The sequence below is a fragment of the Cornus florida genome, unplaced genomic scaffold (genome assembly GCF_030987335.1).
Source record: "Cornus florida cultivar Cherokee Brave unplaced genomic scaffold, ASM3098733v1 CherokeeBrave_3.0.0_Hap2_Chr04, whole genome shotgun sequence".
NCBI lineage: Eukaryota > Viridiplantae > Streptophyta > Magnoliopsida > Cornales > Cornaceae > Cornus > Cornus florida.
Genome location: NW_026775574.1, coordinates 70,944,306 through 70,964,974, shown reverse-complemented (window position 1 = coordinate 70,964,974; position 20,669 = coordinate 70,944,306). Strand labels below are relative to the sequence as shown.

The 20,669-nt window shown below is 31.8% G+C and overlaps 1 long non-coding RNA gene and 4 other non-coding genes across 5 annotated transcripts; all 5 read right to left on the bottom strand.

Moving 5' to 3' along the window:
- Positions 1-5,146: 5,146 nt before the first annotated feature.
- On the bottom strand, positions 5,147-6,010 carry LOC132302257 (uncharacterized). The gene is made up of 2 exons (XR_009480794.1): positions 5,931-6,010; positions 5,147-5,611 (listed from the first exon to the last, which is right to left on the bottom strand). It is a non-coding gene; the product is annotated as an uncharacterized LOC132302257 (long non-coding RNA).
- On the bottom strand, positions 5,287-5,377 carry LOC132305969 (small nucleolar RNA Z101). Its single transcript, XR_009481768.1, has one exon. It is a non-coding gene; the product is annotated as a small nucleolar RNA Z101 (small nucleolar RNA).
- On the bottom strand, positions 5,479-5,565 carry LOC132305986 (small nucleolar RNA snoR14). Its single transcript, XR_009481784.1, has one exon. It is a non-coding gene; the product is annotated as a small nucleolar RNA snoR14 (small nucleolar RNA).
- Positions 5,750-5,838, bottom strand: LOC132305975 (small nucleolar RNA U61). Its single transcript, XR_009481774.1, has one exon. It is a non-coding gene; the product is annotated as a small nucleolar RNA U61 (small nucleolar RNA).
- An 8,745-nt stretch (positions 6,011-14,755) lies between the features above and the next one.
- Positions 14,756-14,861, bottom strand: LOC132305614 (small nucleolar RNA R71). The gene has a single exon (XR_009481654.1). It is a non-coding gene; the product is annotated as a small nucleolar RNA R71 (small nucleolar RNA).
- Between the last annotated feature and the right edge of the window lie 5,808 nt (positions 14,862-20,669).

The following is a 20,669-nucleotide window of genomic DNA, read 5'->3' as shown; positions in this document are numbered from 1 at the left end:
ATTCTTTCCGTCTAGTCCCTTTATTTACTTATTTAAAAAATGATACAAATATTCTAAACTTTGAAATAGGAATATAATTTATACAATTACAAACTAGTCTAAATTTTAAGTTTGAACTTCATTTCATAAGCACAAATCTACCTTTATAAATTGGATTTATACTAATATACACACTTGTGTTTTGTAATTTTTCTTGGTTGTTGAAGTAGATTCTTACAAAATTTTAATATTATTTATATAATTTAATATTATTTATAAATAAATTTAAATAATATTATTAAATATAAAATATTATTATTATTTAAATTTAAATAATAATAATATTATTATTTAAATTTATTATAATAAAATACAAGAATACAAACTGTCATTGCCAAACAAATTTTTTATTTTTGTTTTCATCCATTTTTACAATACTGACATTACCAAACATGTTTTCTTGTTTTTGCTCAATTTGTTTTCATGTTTTGTCTTTCAAAACATGGAACTTACCAAACATGTTTTATATGTTTTCATGTTAGCAAAAGCATAAAACAAACGGACCTTAAATTCTACCAACATGTTGATGCTCAGGAACTAACCGCAATGCTCAGGAAATAACATCAAAGCATCCTCCTATTTTCCATTTCCATTAAAGCCCACTTATCAAAAAAGAAATCCATTAAAGCACAATTTTGGCACTCCTTATATTGTATTCAAAATTGTTGGTGTTGACGGGACCAGAACTTACAGAAACAAGAATCTATTATTAATAAATAGTTGCCTTCTATTTCAATCATAATATTAATTTTAGAATTAGCAATGAACAGTGTATTTATCAACATCAAAATCCCCAATTTTAAAGTCTAACAACAAAAAAAATTGTCCATATTGTGTTTGTTTTTATATTAAAATTAAACTATTCAAATTTGAGAGAGCAAACAATCTTGCTTGTAGAGAATGAGAATAAAGGACGAAGCCCCACCCAATTAATCTTAATATTTTGGGTTAAATTTTTTAAAGTTTTTCATTCACAAATCAAGCAAGAGCGAACTTTACACAAATGATTTCGAGTGAGTTGGTGATAAAATTAAAGAAAATAGCCTAGAAAAATAAAGTATCACCTGAAATTTTGTGGGACAAGTTGAAAATTACAGATCTGGATGGTTTGAGTATTTTTTGGGAGAGAGAGTCAGAATTGGGTTGTAGTTGTCAAAATGTGAGGAGTCCATGATTGAAATTAGGGTTTTGAGAGGGAAAAAGACAATCATATTGAAGCATCAAAATTTCACCAAGGGACTGGGATGATATTCAGAGGTGATCTTGAGCTTGAGCATGAGGTTTCTCAGTTTTTTCTGTTGCCCTAGGGCTTGGGAAGAAGAACATTGTGTCTTTTATAAGGACACGGTTAATATTTCATTTGATTGTTGAGTAATAATAAAAAAGGGTATAGTTGATATTTAAAAAGTTTCATTAAAATATAAATTCTCGTATTTTTTTAAAAGAGCAATGCTTGTTTGAGATCCAAAAACTCTTCTAAAAATTAACAAAACCCTACTAAAAACAGCATTTCAAAAGCCATAATCTGTTTTCGCGAAGACTCGCAAAGAACCATAAGGCTAACGGTAATTGAATGAGCCCGCACTTTGTTTTGTTGTTTCCCAACAGGCTTTTTTTCAAAAAAAATAAATTTGAAGCAACAGTCCCAACAAGGTACCATTTGGTAAAATTAATTTTTGAAAAAATTCAAATATGAGTTATTTTGAACTCATTTTAAAAGAAAAAAAATAAAATTCATTAAATAAAAAATATATTGTTTAATCAATCCTATGTAAAATATAAAACAAATCTTAATTTTTAAAATCTATATAATAGATAATATTTTATTTAAAATTATGATATCAATCCTACCTTTGTAATAATTTACAAAGTTATTGAATTGAAAAATATTATCATTTGGAGATGAGAGTGTGAGGAACCAAAACTATTAAATAGTTATTTGGAGATTGGGAGTGCGAGTAACCAAAACCGATTTTGAAAATTGCTAATTTGCAATTGGAAAACAGATTCCAAGCCAAAAGCAACATAAAAGTATCTGTACCAGCCTCTTCGGATTTTGACTCTCCAAAAATACTATTACAGTTTTTTCAAGAGTCACGTCAATAATTCTAAAAGCTACGTAACAGCTTTCGATCTCCAGAAACATACACTTCATCAGGCTCTATGAAAAAAGAAAAAAAAAATTAAAATTAATTAGAATGGTTTTTAAGATTAAAAATAATGAATTTGAATAAGAAAATAAGGATTACAAAATTCTATGGGAATAAGAAAATGAATTTTTAATTTTAATTATTTTTTTTTTAGTTTTAAAATATTAAATTTTTAAACCTTTTTAAAAAAAAAATTATAACCGTTAAGGTACTATTTGTTTCAGTCAAATAGTGTCTTAACAACCAAATGCATTGTTTGTGACAGAAATTTAAAGCAAAATAAGATTTTTAAAAAAACAAATTTTAAGAGAAAAAAAAAATTAAATTTATTTTTGGCCCAAATCAAATTTTAGTGCCTAAACAATATACATAGTATTTTTTATTTAATAAATTTTGTTTTATTTAAAAAAATAAATAAATGAGCTCAAAAAAACCCATGCTCATTGTTCCAGAGTTTTGAACACTAAAGCCCAAAACGTTGGCAAAGGAAAAAGACCAAAAAAAAGCCTGATTGGGCTTGGGCACGCAAACTAGATTGCGAGCCCATGTGGACCGGCCCAATTACCGCTATCTTGCAACGGACTCGTTAGGGTTGCTCCTCGCGGAAAGGACTGTTTGGCCAGGGTGCTATAGATGGCCTTAGGAAAGCGCCCTAGCCAAACGGCCCTTTCCATGAAGAGAAGCCCAAACGAGCCCGTAGCGGGCTAGAGGTAATTGGTTGAGCTCACATGGGATAGCAATCTAGCTTGCAAAATACCGCTTGCCCAAGCCCAGTCATTTTTTTGTCTTTTTCCTTTGCCAAAAACCCTGTTAGGCACTTTTTGGCAATATGGGTTTTTTAGAAAAAAAAAAAACCCAAAAATAAGTTATTTTGAGCTCATTTATTTTTAAAAAAATAAAACAAAATTCATTAAAGAAAAATGATAGTGTTTAGGCACTATTTGTCCAAAAAAAAAATTGATTTGAACCAAAAATAAATTAAAAAACCTTTTTTTATTATTTTTTTCCCTTAAAATTTGATTTTTTTTTAAAAAAAAAATTACTAAAAACAATTAAAATTAAAATTTCATTTTATTATTCTCATGAATTTTGTAATCCTTATTTTATTATTCCAATTTATTGTTTTTAATCTTAAAAAAAATTCAAATTAATTTAATTTTAATATATTTTATTTTTTCAGAGAAGAGCGTTTATTCATTTTGATTGTTCCATTTAATTCATGTTTATACTTTATGTTTGACCTTGTGGAACACAATAATTTTGAAGAATCATAATTTTTTATTATATTTGTAGACATTTATATATATTTTTATTTTGTTTTGAAATCTTTTAAATTTTGATAGTATTTATTATTAGTATGATTATTATTATTTTGGAAGTTTATAAATCGTTCACTTAGGAGAATATAAAAATTTTCACAAATATCACACCATATATTTATTATTATTAATATATAGGCTATCAAAAAAAAAAATCATTTTGGAATCTTGTTAAACAAAAACTCTAATTATTATTATTATTGTGATAATGTTAATTGTAATATATTTATTTTATTATTTGTTATCTATTATTTATTATTCTTACAAATATATAATATATAAAAAAATAATAAGATGTGTATAATAAAATTTTTGGTCCTGAATTTTTAGTGCATATAACGGATTTTTTGTTTTTTTAAAACATATTTTAAAAAAATATCAAATTATATTGTATTTTACTAACTATGCCTCTTAGAGCATCTGCACCACGAATAGCCAAAGCTCATTTTTGGCGATTTGGATGCCAACATACAGTGCAACAGACTTAGCAAAAATGGGCGGGACAAAATTAACTCCCGGGCTGGCTCTATATTTAAAAAAAATTTGCGTGCTGAGTGACTTGAAAATATTTTTTAAAAAAAAACACTCAAAACAATTTATCTGGCTTGGGGAAAAAGGGCGTCTTTGGCTCTGCAAATTTAGTTAAACAAAATATTAATATTTTAGTATTATTTAAATTTTTAATAAATTTTTTTTAAACTTTTAATTTTATATTATTTAAAATTTTAATATATATATATATAATTTTTTACTTTTTTAGTATCTCTATTAGTATGTTTTTTTTTTAAATAATCTTTCTGCCATGCACGAGTAAACTTACTTTTTTTTCTAATTCTTGAATTAAGGGTGTGTTTAGTTGAAAAACTTGTGTGAACACCTTTAACCCACCAAAAAAACACGTGTTTTCAGTTGAAAGGCTTGCGCGAACACCTTTAACCCACCAAAAAAACACAAGCTGACCCTCGCATGAAATGCCTACGACGGCAAATAGACCACTATATTTGGGGATCCATATTGGTAATTCCACGAGCCCTAGTGAAAATTAGGAATGACAAATTTTTCATTCCCGCCGGACCCTGCCATCCGGTTTATAGCGAGAATTTAATTTAAAGGAAATGAAAATGAGAAAATATTATGAATTCTCGCCAGAGCCCTAGTGAAAATTAGGGATGACAAATTTTTTCATTCCCGCCGGACTGAAAATTAGGGATGACAAATTTTTCATTCCCGCCGGACCCTGCCATCCCGTTTATAACGGGAATGAAGATCCTTTTAATTTAAGAGAAATGAAAATGAGAAAAAATTATGAATTCCTGCGGGTCGAGGTGGGCCCGCCCCAATTAAATATGAATTTATTAATATACCCTTATATATAATAATTTATTACTAAATTTAATTTATTATATATATAAAAATAATAAAAAATATATATTTTTTTTTTAATAAAAAAAATTATAGAGCCGAAGTGGAGGTGGGCATGAGAATTCTGACAAAATTTTAAGGGATAGGAGTCCCGCTGCCTAGTGAAAACAAATAGTTATTGAGATTTTAAAGTACCAACCGTTAACACAAAACTAAGTAATTGTTACATGTTAAAACCTAAAATATTTGTTTTTTCCTTAATATAAATCTAAAATATTTGTTTTTTTTTTTTTTTTTTCATGCTCTCCAAGAGCCACCACGAGGTATCTAAAATATTTGTTGCCTATCTAACAAAGAAGCTAAAAGAGGAACAAAAATACATTTATCTATAAAGAAAAATTAAAAAGAGCAAATAAAAAGAGCATCAGTTCTCCAAGGTGATTTAGCAACACAGAAACATTCAGATGCAAATTACCCATTTGTTATGAGATTCATCATATGCCCATGAACAAAATAATAAAAACATAAACATACTTGATAATTATATAATTATATATATATATATATATATATGTTGAACTAAATGTCTTGGATCTAAGGGAAGAGAGACGATCAGAACCTGTCGGGATTCACGATTAACATCACACAATAATGTCAGTGGATTGACAGACCAATGAATTTCTTCGTCACCTCGTCTTTTTCCTCCCTAATTTCATCAGGGCTTGTATTCAATAGAAAACCCTAATTATTCAGAAGAAAACCCTAATTAGGGCTTGTATTCAGAAGAAACCCCTATTTTATTTTTAGGGGAAAACCCTAATATTACTAGCAAAAATAAATTAAGAGACTTGTATAATAGAATAATAGTAAGTGAGATTTGTGCTCAGAACTTCTTAGAGGTGTGTGCCGTCAGAGACAGTGTCATGAGAGACACTATCTTTGGAACACGATTTTTTTCATCACTGCACATCTTCATGTCCATCAAATATTCAAGAAAAATACAAAAACTTACACAACAATATATATTTATATATAAAGATATTCATAGATATACAAAAACCTTGAAATTTCTGAGCGCTATGTGTGTGAGAGAGAAGAGGAGGCGAGAGGAGGTATAAAGAAAAGGTCGATGTGCGTGGAGTACTTATAGACACGCACGAGTGACAAACCCTAATTTGAGCCATAAGATATAACGTTGACGGCGCAAAGAAACCTAACTTGTTTTCAGATTTATTGTTGTTTATTGGGTAAAGTGCAAAAAAAAACCCCTTCAACTATTGACCATATGCAATTAACCCCTTTGATCTACTAATTTGACATATAACCCCCTTGAACTAATCAATTTGGTGCAATTAACCCCCTCCGGTGATAAGCCGGTTGACTTGGCCGTGAAGACGCACGTGATGGGTCACGTGACAAACCAAATTTCTTTAAATGACCATACAACCCTTTACCTTTACACCCAAAACCACTTAAAACACCCAAACACGCCCTTATACTAAATATATACTGTTCATCGTCAATAAAACAGACGATACCATCACCACCGTCCCGTCCGTCCCCACAACTACACCTTCGAGGATGAAGATGGCCGGCGAGACAGATCTGGCTGTGAGGATGGAAATAACCGGCGAGATAGATCTGGGTCTTGGACTTGGATTTGCAGCGCGGCAAGCTTGAGGATGTTGATGGCAGTGAAAAGCCGGTGAGAACAGATCCGTCTATGGTGGATCGAGCTCGCGGCAGATCTGGAGGAGACAAGAAAAGAGCTATGAGAATAGATCTGGCGGCTGTGTGATGAGCTTTTGGTCGGCGCGGAGCCGATGAAGGCAGGTCGTGTAGACAGATGACTCTTGGCCGTGAGGTGCACAAGCTTGGACTCCGATAACCACAAATATCACAACTCAGAATTCGCTTCAGAGGATAAGGGTTTATTTTCCTCAATTTATTCGCACTCTCTCTCTCCTCTCCTCTTTCTCTCTCTATATCGTTTCTGTAATTCTATATACATATATATGCACAAACTGATGATTGTATAATTCTGTTTGTCTCTGTTTGTATGCTTTGGTCGATCGGGAGGAATAGTGATTCGTCCGGTGGGGGGCTGGACGGCGATGGTGACTTTGGCGAGGAATGGACCGGCAGTGAAGTGGCGGCAGTGGTGAGATCGGTGGGCTGGATCAGCGGTGGCTCCGCCGTGGATGACTCGGCGGCGTTCAAATGAAGTGACAGCTGCGGGGATAAAGCTCGGATGGTGGAGAGGACCGATGAGCAAGGTGGGCTGAACGGCGATGGGCTGGTTCGGCTATGGTTGACTCGCGGCGATGGGCTGGTTGCGGCTGAACGGCGATGAGCTGGTTGCGACTTCGGCTGTAAGCTTGCGGATGAAGAGACGGCAGTGGGGACGAGCTCGAATGGTGGGCTGAACGGTGATGGGCTGGTTCGGCCATGGTTGACTCACGGCGATGGCCTGATTTTTTTTTTTTTTTTTTTTTTCAGAATTTTTTTTTTTAGCTGGTGGTTGCTAAATTTTTTTGAAATGACGTGGCTTTATACAGGGGTAAAATTGTCTTTTACTATTTTCGTTTACACCAATTGGCCGGAGATGTCACATTAGGGGTCAATTGCACCAAATTCAATAGTTTAAGGGGGCAAATTGTAGTTCAGGGGGGTTAATTGCATATGGCCAATAGTTGAAGGGGTTTTTTTGCACTTTATCCTTTAATTTATTTTAAAAACAAGTCACAAACACACACTTATTACTTATTTATTTTATTTCCATTTAATTATTCATTTGTTTCAAATGCCTCCCCTTTTATTTCGGACTTTTGTTTTCAGATTTATAGTCTAAGGTAATAGGAAAAAGTAAACAATTGTTACACTTTTTTTCTTTTCTTTTTTTTTTTTGGGACAAATTACTCTAACCACTTTAATCCATCACAAAATGGCAAAGAGTTTTTTTTCTTTTAAAAAAAATGGAGAGAGAGAAATTAACTTGTAAAATTATTTTTTTGTGTTGAATTAATTAACTTGAGGTGAATTTCATGCCTCAAGTCTCTCTCCATCTCATTTACGTTTAACTTGAACATTAATATATTTTTTTGTTGAATTTTTATATAGTTTAATTATAGCATTAGTGGACAAACAAATCAATATCTTTTCCTTTGGTCATGTGTTCATTGATTTTGGATTTGATTCAACCCTATAGTCTTCGTATTCGATCCCTACTTATTTTGTTTTACTTAACAGTATTTTGTTTTACTTAATAGTAATGATATACATAAATTTAAAAAGAAAATGATACTTGCACTGAATACTCATACCCAAAATTTAATCCGATGGTGACGTGTTATTATAACTGTACTACACTTAAAAAAATAAAATTTTAAAAATAAAACTAACCTTACAAAATTCCAATTAGCAAAGAATCTCAATTACCAGTAATATGTGAAACCCCTCGACTCCGAGGCAGGGGTTAATCAGGCCCAAACCCAAACCCGAGGGAATATCAAACAATTAAAGTATTTAACAAGCATTGAGTACAAAAAGAAATAAGAATAAATAAATAAGCGAAAATAAAACTAAATAATTAATTCTTAAATAAATAATTAATCCTCCAAAAATAAATTATCCAAGACTTTTGATACCATTACAACTCGGGAATCTATTATGTGGACCCCTAATAATATCCCAACTGAAATAACTGAAATGAAATAAAATCCAAAGCTAAAACATAAAGAAGAGTCTTACGTAGAGTCGGAATAGTGAATGACTGTCTCTGCTCGGCACGAACAAGTTCTAATACCGAAATTGTCGAACACCTGAAAAATAATAGTGGGTCAGAACCACGAACAAGTTCTACTCTATTACAGTCCAAATAGAGACTCGATACACGTATACATCCTAGTCAATCCAGCAATAACTATATAGTCCGTATATATATAAATACACATTAAAAGGGCTTTCACTAAACTATAGGGCAGCCTCTGCATAGTAGGCAACATGTAAAACGCACATATAATGGGCATTAGTACTTAAACCTACCAGGGTACACTACAGTCCAAGTTAGCCAGTCATCCCATGCAATATACGCACCCTAACCATGATCCTGAGACTCAAGCTCATATTATGGCAAATATCCATATATATATATAATCCATCCTATCTAAAGCTTAAAATAAATATTCAGTATGTCATCCAATTTATTTAGGTCTGACTTGAAAATAAGTAGGATTTAACTTTCTAGTAAATTCGTTCCCTTATAAATCCGAATAGGTAGGACTTAACATTTTTAGTTAATCCGTTCCTAGAATGCCACAATCTCATACTGGTGCATTACATCTAAACAATTCAATAATTGATGAAAGAAATAAAATAATACATCAATAAATCCGGGAATAAACATAATAATAATCAGACAATAACATGATCATATTATTCTGCAATGCATGACTAAAATCATATAATATCCATGTAAATTGCTAGAACAATTTTAAACAATAAATCAACAATTACCAATAGGCAAATATGATTAAAATTTCATATTGGTCATGTCCAGAGCATATAATTATGGATTATGCATTCTAGGTATTTAACATGCTCATAATAGTCATTTGAAACTCCCCATAATCATCCAAATCAATCTTAGAACCCCAAAATCCAAAAACAGTGCTAAAAATACACCTCACGTTGAAGTCCCAACAAGAGAGCATCCTCCCTTTTCAAGGGCACAGGATTTTCCTCAAGGGAGACGGCTCCCTTCACCATGGAGCTGGAGAGAGAGCCATCATCAAAAATTTCACAAAAGGAGCCGACTCTCACCCCTTGGGAGCTAGCTCTCGCCCTACTGCAACCCATCTTCTCCATCTCAGGCGACCTCCGATCCTTCCATTCTCCACCGTTAAGGTTCCTAATGGTCTGAACTATGTCCCGAATTATCCCAGTATTTTATATAAATCAATTATGCATCATTAACAACAAAAAAAATAAATATTCATGCTATAAATTTCAAGATCAATTAATTACAAATAAATTCATCTAACATTGTTTTAAAACAGAATTAGCATGCATAAAAGATCAATTTAAAGTCTGATTAATTACTCCTGGAATTAACCTAGGCCTATATAGAACACGAAGCCTAAGGGAGAGAGTATGAGAAGAATTTGCTTTAAGGTTTCAGTTTGAAACTTTCTCTTCTTCTTCCTCTGTTTTTCCGGCGACTCCTTGGCTGCCGTCAAGCCTCCTACTGCTCTGGTTCTCACCCACGAACATCCCTCTCTTCTTCCTCATTGGATCGGCCTTGGTTCTTGGCCAAACCCTAGTTTTCCCTCTCTGTTTTCTCTCAAACTCTCTGCCTCTCAAAGTGGCGTGAATAGGGTTTTAAAACCCTTTCACAGATTATCTCTATGTATATATAATACCAACTAATATACCCTACTCCTCATTGCAATACTAGTCTACTAACTAAAAAGAAAAACAAATAAAAAGGAAAATAAAGGAAAATACGTAATATACAAACATATACATATACATATAATATATAATTATATATATATATATATATATATATATATATATATTATGACTTATTCAATATTAATACTATTAATTAATTACAAATAATAGCAATAGTAATAAGAATAAACTATCCTTAAATAAATATTTGTTTATATATATATAAATATATATATTCAACTATTCGTGGGTAATTATTCATACCCATCTAGCCTTCTATCTAAGTAGTCCATGCGATCCAATTGATTGGTCCATTACTACTATCCATATCCATATCCTTAAAAGTAAAAATGAAATAAAATATACATTTAAAACTAACAAATAATTTCAATTAAACAAACACATCATCACATTCATATAAACAAACAATTCCATATAACAACTAAAATAAATAAATTATTTAAGCACACAAATCCAATTAAACAATTAATTCAATTAAACATATAACAAATAACCAAATAATCAAGAGTAAATTACATTGACCTCTCCTGAGGTTTCGTCAATCTACACAGACCTTCCCTCTTATTTGTCAAATTACACTGATCTCCCCTGTCAATGGATGCTGTTAAGTGAAAGGGTAAAATTACAAATTTATCCTTACTTATTAATTTATTATTAAAAATATAAAATATAATGGATGTAAATTATCAATAGTACCCTTTTTAAGATTTTTTTTTTTTTTTTTTTTTTTCCTTCTCCATTCCCACGGCCTTGCCACTGCTGACAAGCCCCCCTCTCTCTCCTCTGTCCCCGACGGCTGGAGACGGGTTTGTGCTGGAGACGGGTGACGTCAACGGAGAAGAGCATGGACTGCGATGTGCTCGACGATGAAGTGTTAACAGCATCCTTAGAAATGCGCTACCCCGAGAAGGCTATGCATCTTGATAATTGAAAAAAAATAAATAAAAAGTTGTATCTATTCATAGAGAGAGAAAATAGGTTTCTCAGTCGTCAAGGAAATGGGTATGCTCGTTGCATGAAGCGTTGCCGGAGAGGAGTGCACCAGAAAGACTACTTGCCAGACAGAAATGGGTTTACACCAAAACTATGAGCTCGCCGTCACAATAGAGCTTTACTGTTCGCCGTCATGAGCTTCGCCGATGGATTCTTCATTCCTCGCCGGTGAGTTCTTTATGTCGCGGTTTGTCCTCGCCGGTAAGCTCCTTTACTGCTATTCATCATTGCTCGCCCCCGTTCTTGTTTGCTCGCCGGCCTATCCTTGCTAAATTTAGTGCTTGCATCACGGCCGGATCCTTACACTATGTTGGTTGGTTTAAAAATTTTCAACTTTATCTGAATTAACATAAATTCAAAATATAAGAGAAAACTAGAAATGACTTTGGGCAGTAGTGTGTGCAAATTTCTTACACTGAGCATATAGCTTAGGAATCCAAACATATTCAACTTAAATTTCAATTTGCTTATGGTAATCTTTAATGTAGAAGTCAAAAAAAGAGTATGTGTTGGTTGCCCACTGTTATCATTTTGATGATGGGAGATTGATATAGTGTAGTTTGAGAGACTGTTTATGATTGGGAAGTAGAGGATATGGTTGAGTTTTTGGTGATGCTATATAGCCAGGTTATTTTCGAGGTGGGGATGGATGAGCGGACGTGGATGGCATTGAGAAAGGGGAGATTTGAGGTATAATCCTTCTATTGTTAGCTGATGGATGCTCAGGGGTGTCTTTTCCATTGAAAGGAATTTGGTGCTTAAACCAAAAAGTTGAAATTTGTTAAACTACCTTCGCCGGAATCTCTCTAACTGAAGCTCGTCGAATCCTGATTCACCCATTGCAGCCGCTTTGTGTATATATATAGATAGATATATATGTGTGTGTGTGTGTGTGTCTATATATATATATATATATATATGGATGGATGAGATTGATGTGTGCGTGTCTATAGATATATATGTGTGGACTGTATATAGATAGTTTAGACCCATTGGGTGTTTGGGTTCGTTTATACGAGGGCACCATTGTCCTTTTGAGTTCATAAGTCAAGGATGGTATTGTAAATTTGCAGTGATTATTGAGGTTAAAAATGTCATTTTAGGTATTAGAAAGGTAAAATTATCTTTGTATTGATTTTTTCTGATGGATATAAGCATAAACTGTTAGTTGTTTAACGGCAGGGAAGGTCCGTGTTATCAGTATATAAACTTTTAGGGAGGTTAGTATTATTTAGCAAACAAGAGGGGAGGTCAGTGTATAATGACGAAACCTCAAGGGAGGTCAGTGTAATTTACCCAATAATCAATTAACCAAATAAAATGCAATTAAAATAAATAATAAAATACCGAAACTATTCTTTTATAATTAGGGGTATTACATAATATCTCTTCATCCATCTCTATCCCAGAATCAAACCATTCTTTATTTTCTTTTCTCCATTACCATTATTGATTCCCGATCAAGATACACAAATATATCACTTTACAGTACCACCGTTGCCATCACCATTAGGTCGCCTTGAGAGACCACTCATCCCTCTTCCATGGTGGCATTTTTTCTCTCTCTCCTTTTTAATTTGATGAACTCAGTTCTCTAGATCCGTCACTCGGTCGATGAGCCCATTCAGTCTGTTGTTAGTTTCTTGTAGAGGAGTGTTGATCATACCTAACAGCTCTGCATACAGACTGACACCACTTTTTCTTTTCTTTTTTCTTTTTTTTCTTTTTCTTTTTTTTTGGAGTTATGATGAAAATTTTAAAAACTTATTTATTTTATTTATTTTTATGTTTTGCGAAATTTTGCATTTTCTTATACATACATATATATATATATATAGGAGAGGAAAAGTGTTTCGATAAAATTTTAAAAACAAAATTAAGGGGATTGAATTATAGTATGCTTAAGAATTTACATATATATATTCTGGTGATTTCCTTTTAGAAATTTATATATTATTATACATTTATCTAGAGAGATAGTGTTTTGATAAAATTTATAAAAGGAATTTAAGGGATTTTATTAATTATAGTTGTTTTTGAAATGATTATCTTAATTAAGTAACCCTAACAAAGGGGGGATGAATACAAGAACGGAATATAAGGATAATTTTGTCTTTAAAAATTCATGTTATTTTAATGGACATGCTAGTGGAACTATTTGATTGCCATATTAATTTGTCTTTTTGTGCCACGTACATTCTGCCCAACAAATCGGTTTAATCTTTCAGCTAGAGTATCATGACTCAATTTAAAATTGCTAGCTTTCACTCTTTACCACATTTCTAAATATCTAACTTGAGTAAACAACAAGAAGTACTAGGTGGACGGTCTCTTTATAATCCTCTTATTCCCATCGACATTGAAATCGAGTCCCTTCTTAGGGAAGTTAGAAGACATGACAAGAAGCCACTTATATCTAGCATTCACTTACTTGATCTTTTGGTGAATAATGACATTCCTCAACCTAGACCTCATCACGAGGCACATGCATCCTTTGCCTAATCCTCCACCTAGGGTTCTTAAGACCATTACACTCCAAATGCATATAATGCTCCCACGCGCTACCAAATGCCGAATGTTCGATCCAGTCATTATGAGATTATGCCAGGAATGTAACGACCCACTCCACCACATGGTATGATATTGTCCGCTTTGGGCCTGAGCCCGCACGGTTTTGCTCTTGAGTTTCACCCCAAAAGGCTTCATACCAATTGGAGGTGACACACTTACATATAAACACTTCACCTTTCCTCTACCCAGGCGATGTGGGACTGTGCACCCGTAGCTCGCCAGTGTGGTAGCCTGACAGTGCCTCTCGCACCCGCCCACAAGGTCATCACAATCCACCCCCCTTGGAGGCCCGACGTCCTCGTCGGCACACTTCCGGCTGGGTCAGGCTCTGATACCATTTGTAACGACCCACTCCACAACATGGTATGATATTGTCCGCTTTGGACTTGAGCCCGCACGGTTTTGCTCTTGGGCTTCACCCCAAAAGGCCTCATACCAATTGGAGGTGACACACTTACATATAAGCACTTCACCTTTCCTCTACCCAGGCGATGTGGGACTGTGCACCCGTAGCTCGCCAGTGTGGTAGCCTGACAGTGCCTCTTGCACCCGCCCACGACACACCCGCCCATAAGGTCATCACAAGGAATCATCCAAATGTTGCTTTCTTTTTGTGGCCACACACATGAAGATCCTTATCGGCATTTAGATGAATTCCTAGAGGTATGTTCTATCGTAAAAATCACTGATTTTCTGGAAAAAGCCTTAAGGATGAAACTCTTTCCTTTTTCCCTAAAAGAAAAGGTCAAATATTGGTTCAATACTCTCGGAGCAAATACTATCACCTCTTAGGCTCACATGCAACAAGAGTCCTTAAGAGGTATTTTCTTGTGAGTAAGACCAATCAAATTCGGAGAGCTATAATGGGTTTTTCTCAAAATCATGGTGAGAAATTCTACAAGGCTTGGGAAAGATTGAATGATTTGCTTCAGAAATGTCTTCATCATGACTTTTCAAAATGACAACTTGGTAAATATTTCTATGAAAGCTTGTCCAACACACATAAACAAATGGTAGATGCATCATGTGGAGGTACATTTATACTAAAATATAAAGATGAAATTTGGACTCTCTTTGAAAATTTGAGTGAAAATTCCATGCACCGTGTGTAATACCCCTATATTTTAAAGGTATTATTTATTGGGATTAATGATTTTTATTTTTATTTAAAATGATTTGTTCAATTTATTTGGGATTAATCGCTTTTATTTTTATTTTAAAATGATTTGTTTTAGTTAATTGAGTGTTATGATTTAATTGTCTTGTTTGTATTAATTTATATTCCATGATTATGTATGATGATTGATTGTTTGTGTGCTTAATTATTGATTTAATTGTTGGCGTGTTGATTTTATTGATATGGTGTAAATTCTTGTTTGTTTATGTGATTCATGTAATTAGTTATTTTGATTTAAGTGTTTATTTAATTATTTTATTTATTTTATTTTAATTGGATTGGGCTTAAGAGGAGTGAGACCAATGGATGTGGTTTTGGGCTTGAAGGAAGCCTTGTTGGGTTAATATTAAAGGCCTATGATTATGAATATATTTAAATAATTATCTTTGCATAATTGTATAGATATATATATATATATATATATATATATATAATTAATAATCATTATGGAGGGGTATATATGTCAATATATATATTGATATATATAGGTATAGGGTAAAGTACAACCACACCCCCTGAGGTTTGGCAAAAGGACACCAAGAGAAAACTTACCTATTTTTTGGACAAAGATACCCCCTGAAGGTTCAAAAATGGATAAAGACAATCTTTTACATGAAAAATTGACCAAATTACCCTTTAACTATTTAGGAGATTTTTTTTAACTTTACAATTTAATAAATTGGACCAATCTACCCTCATGAATAATTTATGCATAAAAAATAAAAGTAAAAAAAAAAACTTTATATTGTTCACTTTTTTTTTTTTTTGCTATTTACTTTATAAATGTCCCAACTTCTTAAAAATGTAGACGTCTAAAATGATTTTTTGATTCAATACATATATTTCAATAAATTATATTTTATTATTACTTCTTTTTCTTTTTTATTTTTAAATTAAGATGCTTAACTTTTTCATCTAAAAAAATTAAAAAATATGGTACCAGTATAACTTTATACATCTTAAATTATATATAAAATATTATGCATTTCCCAATATAAAAGAAAATAGGTACCAGTATAACTTTACGCATGCCTTTGTTTTTTTTTTTTTCCCCTTTGTTTTATTATTTTTTTCCCTTTGTTTTATTATTATTATTTTTTCCTTTTATGTTGGGAAATGCATAATATTTGATATATAATTTAAGATGCATAAAATTATACTGGTACCATATTTTTTATTTTTAAGGAAAAGAGATAGGTTTAATTTTTTTAGATGAAAGAATTAAACATCTTAATTTAAAAATAAAAAAGAAAAAGAAACGAAGTAATAACAAAATATAATTTATTTGAAATATATGTATTGGGCCAAAAAATCATTTTAGACGTCTACATTTTTAAGAAGGCGGGACATTTTTTATTTTTTATTTTTTTTTTTGCTATGCATAAATTGTTTATGAGGGTAGATTGGTCCAATTTATTAAATTGTAAAGTTAAAAAAATCTCCTAAACGATCAAATGGTAATTTGGTCAATTTCTCATGTAAAGGGATGCCTTTGTTTATTTTTGAACCGTCAGGGGGTGTCTTTGTTCAAAAAACAGGTAAGTTTTATCTGAGTGTCCTTTTGCCGAACTTCAGGGGGTGTAGCTGTACTTTACCCATAGGAATATATAATTTATTTAACTAATGATTATTTATAGGAGGTATTTATATATACAATACAATATATATGTATATAAATATATATATTATTTAAAGATTATTATTTTATTTAATAGTCCTCATTGGAATAGGATTCGGATTTTAATGTGTATAAATATACGCATAAGACTTTAGGGTTAAACGTTTACACGTTAGAAAAATAAGAGAGAGAGAGAAATGAGACGGCACAAAGAGGACGCCGGATTAGAGACAGAGGACGCCGGAATTGAAAGAGACAATCAAAGCTTAAAGCATCGATTTGGTTTCGAAATTTTCAGGCGAGTTCTTCTCTAACTATCCTTTTAGAACCCATAAGGATTTCACCTTAAGTATCAACACTTTAATTAAATTATTAATTTAAACCTTGGTTAGAATGGATTAATAAAAAATATTAAGTTAATTTTATTTGATTAAATTAGAATTAAATCGGAATATTAAAAGCATGTTTTATTATTATTTTATTTTTGGAATTGTTGGATTTTAATTATTTATATAGGTTGTATATATTTAAAATCATTGTTATACTTGATCTGTGACCCAAGATGGGTTAATTAGGGTTTATAGAAGTTTTGGAATTTTTCTGGAATTTTTCTGAATTTTTTGAATTTATTTTATATTTTTTCAAAATTATTCTATTATTATTTTCTATATTATTTTGGCAAAATTATATAAATGTTATTTATACATATACACACCGAAAGCGTCAGTAGTATTTGCGCAATAATAAGGTTGAAATCCAATGTGAGCGAGTGCATAGGAATTTGGTACGCATACTAATATGGTCCATTAGAGTGTTCAATTGTATTTGGACTGATTCGGTGTGATGCGGCGCATACTAATATGGTACGCATGAAATTTGGGCCTCTTATGTGTCTTGATTAATGGGCAGTTGATTTAGTTTGGGTGTATTCATATGAGCTCAGGTGAGAGGATCTGGTATGAGTATATACGTGTGAGCTCAGGTGAGATCATTAGGTGTGGGTGCATACATGTGAGCTCAGGTGAGATCATTAGGTGTGGGTGCATTCATGTGAGCTCAATGCTATAATCTGGCGTGGGCGAGCTCACAAGAGCTGAAAGACTTCAGCCAATTAGAACGCACTAGCGCACACAGAGCTTGAATCCAGCGCGTGCAAGTGCATGGTAAGCACGTGAGCGCGCGTGGGAAATCCCTAGCCTGTTTCGACACTTAAAATTGAAACGGTCATAACTTAATCATCTTAAATCGAAATTGGGTCATTCTTGAGCTCAAATTCAAGAATTTTTCGTCATTTTTCTAATGGTACCAATTTCATTATGATTCCCATCATACTAAGAAATATTTATGTTTTAGTGAGACAGTGTCGAAAAATTATTTACCGAGATGGAGTATTTATGGGAAACTATTTCTGACGATATTTAGTAGCATTTAAATTGCGTAAATATAATTAAATTAATATATTGTTTTGGAAGGAAGTATATATATGTGTGTGTGTATATATGGTTTAATTGTTTAGAATAAATATGGAGGGATGTGTATATATATATATATATATATATATATATATATATATTGATATATATGTATATATATGATTTAAATAATCAAAGATTATTATGGATGGTATTATATATATTTATATATTATATAATATATGTGTATGTATATATATATCATTTAAGATGATTAATATTAATTATTTTTATTTAGTATATCTGGATAGGCTGGTTATTAAAGTAATGTTATGCTTATGAAATGCATGAGATATTTATGTGTGATTTAGTTCATCATTAAGGTTAAAATTGGTACATGGTTAAATTGTAGGCATGGATGAGTTGCCAAAGGCTTAAATATATGGCCTAAATATTTATATGAATAAAACACATACACAGGAAGTATGGATGAGTTGCTAATTAAAAGTATAAATAAATATACTTATGGAGGTATGGTTGAATTGCCAATGTATAAATAAATATACTCGTGGAGCCATGGTTGAATTGCCAATATTTAAATAAATATATTTAAGGAGACATGGTTGAGTTGCCAATATATAAATAAATATATTTATAATGGCATGGTTAATTTGCCAAAGCTTAATTAAATTGTTATGTGTTAGATGATTAAGATTTCATCTAGGGTTATTGTATATACCAGTTGGATTAGGGTTAGATATTCTTATATTAGAATAATCTTGTGTTTAAAAGTTAGTATATTATTATTATTATTATATATATATATATATATATATATATATATATATATTAATAAAATAATATTGGTGGAGATATGAATTATTTGTCAAAGCTTGGATTTTGAATATGTGATTTAAATAATTACAATTATTATTATGGACTGAATTAAATATAATATTACTTTAATTATGTTTTATTATTTAAATGATCAAAGAACTGAATAGGATGGGTTTAAGGTTAAAGGAGTTTCTTTTTAAAAGAAATTGTGGATTGGTCTAGGAATGATTATTAATTTAATCATTGTTTAATAGTTTTAAATTTAATGAACCTATTAATGGATGTGATTAGTGTATTATATATAATTATTTATATATATGTGTATCATTGTTTGTTAAAGATAAAAACTTTAATAGGATTGGTTTTGGTGAGAGATGATTTGTTTATTGATTTTCAAAGGCCTGGTAGAGAGAGCTTGCGAGTAGAGTTTAACCTGCGATTTATTTTTCAGGTTATTAGAAGTTCCAAGTATCAAGGTTGAGGATCCGCTGCTGGAGGTTTTATCCATTCTTTCTATTTTATTTAAAAGTAGGATATTATTACTTCAGTATGTATTGATGATTTTTTTTGGATAATGGATTTTGGTTAAGGGGTTCTTGAGTTACGGGATTCCCGAGTTGTAACCATTAGAGAATTATTAATGGGTTTATTATTTAATAGATTTTCCTTCAGCGAGTTATTTATTCTTTTCATTTTTTATTTGTACTCTGTGCTTGTTTGAAATACTTTAATTTTTTTGATATTCCTTATTTTTGTGTGCGGATTTAATCAACCCGTATTCTGAAATTATGGGGTATCACACCATGTTTCTTCCACTCGGTCGGGCCGGGTGCTAATGTTAGGAGGAAAGAAAGTTCAAAATCTCTATAACATTGAAAATTTTGTAGAGGTCACCGCTCAAGTTAAAATCCTCACTCAAAAGTTTGATCAATTCTTGTTAGGACATCCTCTGGCACCTCAAATGCTTTCACCTTTTTCCACTCAAAGTGAAATTTGCATGATTTGTTCCAATCCCTATCATGTTACAACAAACCCCGAACGACCCTCAAGAGCAAGTCTCTGTCACATTCCCTCTCCCCAACAACAATCCATATTCCAATACCTATAATGTCGGGTGGAGAGATCATCCAAATTTTTTTTAAAAAAATTTATATGAATTTTAGAATAAAATTAATAAATAATAAAATTTTCCTTTCTATTTAGTAAAGGTATAAATTTTAAAACCATGTAAAACAATGTATTTATATATATAAATAAAGGTAAGGGTTAAATGCAAAAAAAACCCCTTGAACTATTGGCCTATTGCAACAAACCCCCTCGAACTACAAAAACCCACCTGAATTATCAATTTGTTGCAATTAGGGACAATTCGGCAGCTAGGCTAATCGGGAAAAGTAAATTACAAGTGTACCCTTACTAAAACTATGTCGTCTTGGCACTTGTATACTTATCTTTATGACGTGAAAGATGCAATCTCAATCACCAATGAGACAATGACAACTGGACACAAAAAAAAAAAAAAAGGCCGATTGTTCCTCTCTGCAATCAATAACTCCCATATATATATATATATATATATATATGTACAAAGATGAGTACACAGGGAGGGATGCGACACACAAAGCTCAACAAAACCTTCGTTTATCTCACTATAAATCAAAGAAATTTCACTTATAAAGGGTTTGTGGATAGCATATAGTGCTTCAATTTGTGAAT